General features: G+C 45.0%; 1 pseudogene; it reads left to right on the top strand.

Annotated features, from left to right (window-relative positions):
- The first annotated feature begins 2,127 nt into the window (after positions 1 to 2,127).
- On the top strand, positions 2,128 to 2,245 carry LOC126163486 (5S ribosomal RNA; annotated as a pseudogene).
- The last annotated feature ends 2,505 nt before the right edge of the window (positions 2,246 to 4,750 follow it).

Raw genomic sequence — 4,750 nt, 5'->3', positions numbered from 1 at the left:
GGATGTTGCAAGACCTCATGAAAGAGGAGGAAGTTAGTGACTGCGCTATTTCGCTCGATCGCAAGATCTCCTGAAACGTTCCTTACGCCTCTTACTCCACGGATGATGTGTTACACGTATACTAGCATTCAGTGTGACATCGTATGGGTGGATCTGTAGTTAAGCTGGATAGGTAATGTAAAACGCCATACAGCAGTTGAAGTGTGACTTGACTGAACATAAATTAAGTAAGGCGTGTTTCGGAATTATTTCCTTCTTATGAAATCCAAGTGTGAAGGTGGCACAAGGAGAAGAGCTTTACCAGTAGTGTGTGTAACATGAAATGACAGACTAGACCGGCATCTACTTTAGCATTTAGTCTGTCAGTGTTAACAGTTGAGAGATGATTGGGCAAGACGCAATTAATCAACCCATTTGATCTAGGCCAGATTGTTCGTTACCTGATGTACTGAGCACACCACCATCTAGGTCGCGAAGACACTGGGCTCTTTACGTGCAACTGTGGCAAGGGTGTACTGTGAGTACCACCTTTAGGGGACAATCGCAGTCTGCAATTCCCGGAGCACTAAAGTGCAAATGAGAAGTGTCACTACCGACTAAATCGGATTGAGAAACTCATGTCCCGTTGTAGTATGGCAACTTAAGAACTTGAAACACAGCTCGTTTCCGCTGCCTTGTTTCATATTTGTGAACACGCTTTCTATGCACCAGTAATATTTATTTTCACAGATTCGGGTCGTTGGCAGTTTATCTTGCTAGCAGCTCCATCTTTGCCCTGTACCGCGTAGTAGGTCTCAGTTGCTCTCGAAATCTTGGCTTATGTCAGTCAAAATAGTCATGTAATGGTGTCTTGCAGAACAAAGCATCACTATTACCTCTGCTTTTTTTCGATTGGGCGCAAAGTAGATGCCAGTCTTGTGTGAATAGAGACGGCTGCTTTCGACATGTCATTTGGAAGGTCTTAGAGAGCTGTCTGCTTTGCTCATTCGCGTTTCACTTACACTGATGGAATCTTACGTATGCTTTAAAGCTATGCTGAATCAAACTAATCTCTCCTGTTTACTGACGGAATTTAATATTTTTTGAGTCCGTTCGATTACACCCGAACACATGGAGACCATATCGAGTGATAGGTCATCCATCTGTAGACACAAGTGACTTGCAGTATCTTTCTCTCGTAAAAGCACAGTAAACATATCTGTAATATTCTATTGTCGGTTTAGTGACTAGGTATCTGTGAGGGTTTCAAATGGTTCAAATGGCTCCGAGCACTATGGGACTTAACATCTGAGGTCATCAGACCCCTAGAACTTAGAACTACTTAAACCTAACTAACCTAAGGACATCACACACATCCATGACCGAGGCAGGATTCGAACCGGCCACCGTAGCAGTCGCGCGATTCCAGACTGAAGTGCCTAGAACCGCTCGGCCACCGCGGCCGGCCGTGAGCGTTTCCAGACGAAAGTGTAAAGCACAAATTTACCGGAGGACCATGAATTTAGGAAAGCAGTATAATGGTTCGAATCCATTTGGATTGTAATGAATGATATACATATCTGCTGTTTCACATGGCGCGCGATAGGGACAATCTACCGACCGAGAATCCGGTCACTACTGTAACAGTACTGTTCAGCCCTCGCTGCGGTGAGTGTACCGTTGTGTTCCCTTGCAAAGATGACCTGCTGACCATTGTCCCACAGGCAGAGATATCTCCATACAGTGTAGCACTCTCCAGAGGCCCAGCCGGATGTATCGACCGAACATAATGGCTGCCAAAGAAATACTGATTTCATTCCTAAATAGTGCAAGTAACACAAGTCTTGCTAAATCATTGGAAACAACACAAGAAAATACACAATGATTGTCTCTTTCAACCAGGTATTCTATCCACAGAGTTTGTAACTGATGCTTGAAAATCACAATCACAAACAAAAAATACACTGAAACATAAAAAATGACGAAGTACATTGAGTCTGCTGCTAGGTACACACAGGACAACGAACAGAAAACATACAGGATACAGAACAAGAATAACAGTTCACTTTTGCATCACATCACTGGGTAAAGGACATAGCTTGCAGACTGCTCTCTTGAAATTACCTTGTGGCATACGAATAATGGCTTCTCAACGGCCTTGCCGCAGTGGATACACCGGTTCCCATCAAATCACCGAAGTTAAGCGCTGTCGGGCGTGGCCGGCACTTGGATGGGTGACCATCCGGGTCCCCATGCGCTGTTGTCATTTTTCGGGGTGCACTCAGCCTCGTGATGCCAATTGAGGAGCTACTTGACCGAATAGTAGCGGCTGCGGTCACAGAAAACCATCATAACGACTGGGAGAGCGGTGGGCTGACCACACGCCCCTCCTATCCGCATCCTCAACTGAGGATGACACGGCGGTCGGATGGTCCCGATGGGCCACTTGCGGCATTAAGACGGAGTGTGCACCATTCCATCACGCCCAGGGTGTATCCCTTCAATGATGGTAAGCTTCCAGGATAAGAGTAGTAGGTTATTTTCCCTTACTATGATGAGTGCTCCACGTTACACATTCCGACTGGGGGGGGGGGGGGGGGGCAATTCTTTGAATGTTGGGCATATGGTTCCCAGCGTCCGCGGCAAGTGGTACTTGAACTACTTCCCATACTCTGCCAAACTGTGGTGATGCAGGAGGAATAAAGCGAAATTTGATGCCATCTTCGAGTCTAAAGCTTTTCGTCTGTGTCTGCTGATAATGACTGATCACAGCAGATTTTGTAACTTGCGTAACTCAGACTAACTCCAACAAAATTCGTCCCATTGTCGCTGAACAGATTTTGCCATCTACACATTTGTGCTACAAATTCATAAGAGCCGACCGAAATGCTTCACTCGTCATGTTGCCAGCTACCTCTAATTGCACCGCTCAAGAAGCCAGGCACACAAATAGGGAAACGTAGCAATTTGCCTTTAACTTGGACCTCCGTGAACCAGTTTTCACAAAGAACGGTCCTGTGTAATCTATCCAACAATTGAAGAAAAGCCTCACAGCTATTAGACGTGGCCGTGGCAGTTCTCCCACGAGCCGTTGTGCAGACTTTACCTTTAATCGCTGACAAGTCCAGCAGTGATACAGAACACGCCGGATTGCATTTCGTCCGTTAGGTATCCAGCATTGCTTCCTGAGAGATGTAAGCAATAGTTGCCACCCACCGTGAGAAACACGACGATGTTGACGTTCTACTATTAGTCTCGTGAGACGTAGGTGAGTTGGCAGTATGAGCTGATGATTCTATTCATACAACAGACCAGCATTTAGCAGCTTGCCTCCAACACGTAGTAATCGCATGTCTTCGAGGATAGGATACAGTGATTTGAACTTGCTATTTTTAACTATTAGCTCGTTGGTCTCCAACTGGTGGATTTCCATAACATATGTGGCTTCTTGTGCTACTTTGACACACTGTAACAACGTGTCATGCAGTCGATTGCGAGAGGGATCAGCAGTTACTCTTGTTTCCTTTGCTGTCTTGCAATTATTGAGACAGTATGCCATTATCCGCTCCAGATTTGATGAGTTCGAGAACCGACAGACGGGATCGTCTTCGATTGCTTTATTGATGTTACAGATCACTCAAAGTCATTCTTCTGGTACTTAAAGCTATACATAGACGCTGTGTCCCATGTAAACACGAAGTACCTTCTTTAAGATGAGGTGATCCCTCCCATCGGAGGTTCTTTCTTGCGGGTTTGCAACGAACACTTCTCGTGACGTCAGACGAGCTGGGTTCTCCATTGTGGATGCCTGGTAGAACATCGCGGTTCCTGTGATTTTCTGTATCTCTGACACACGGTACCCAATGAATGTCTTCATATCGCCTTACGGACTCAATGTAGCTTCCCTTAAGCTTCGGCTGGCTCTCTTACCTCTGTTAATTGCGAAAGAAGCGTTTGCTGCACTGTGGATACAGTCACCAAGCTGACTTGGCTCTTCGCAAAATGGAAGTTGGACAACGAATCTGCATGTTGATTATTTCGTGGCTGTTGTTGTTGTGGCCTTCAGTCCCGAGACTGGTCTGATGCAGCTCTCCATGCTACTCTATCCTGTGCAAGCCTCTTCATCTCCCAGTACCTACAGCAGCCTACATCCTTCTGAATCTGCTTAGTGTATTCATCTCTTGGTCTCCCTCTACGATTTTTACCCTCCACGCTGCCCTCCAATACTAAATTGGTGAGCCGTTGATACCTCAGAACATGTCCTACCAACCGATCCCTTCTTCTGGTCAAGTTGTGCCACAAACTTCTCTTCTCCCCAATCCTATTCAATACATCATCATTATTTATGTGATCTACCCATCTAATCTTCAGCATTCTTCCACATTTCGAAAGCTTCTATTCTCTTCTTGTACAAACTATTTATCGTCCATGTTTCACTTCCATACATGGCTACACTCCATACAAATACTTTCAGAAATGACTTCCTGACACTTAAATCTACACTCGATGTTAACAAATTTCTCTTCTTCAGAAACGCTTTCCTTGCCATTGCCAGTCTACATTTTATATCCTTTCTACTTCGACCATCATCAGTTATTTTGCTCCCCAAATAGCAAAACTCCTTTACTACTTTAAGTGTCTCATTTCCTAGTCTAATTCCCTCCGCATCACCCGACTTAATTCGACTACATTCCATTATCCTTGTTTTGCTTTTGTTGATGTTCATCTTATACCCTCCTTTCAAGACACTGTCAATTTCGTTCAACTGCTC

The sequence above is a fragment of the Schistocerca cancellata genome, chromosome 2 (assembly GCF_023864275.1).
Source record: "Schistocerca cancellata isolate TAMUIC-IGC-003103 chromosome 2, iqSchCanc2.1, whole genome shotgun sequence".
Classification (NCBI taxonomy): Eukaryota; Metazoa; Arthropoda; class Insecta; order Orthoptera; family Acrididae; genus Schistocerca; species Schistocerca cancellata.
Note: the sequence above shows the minus strand (reverse complement) of the source record. Positions and strands in the feature narration are given on the sequence as shown.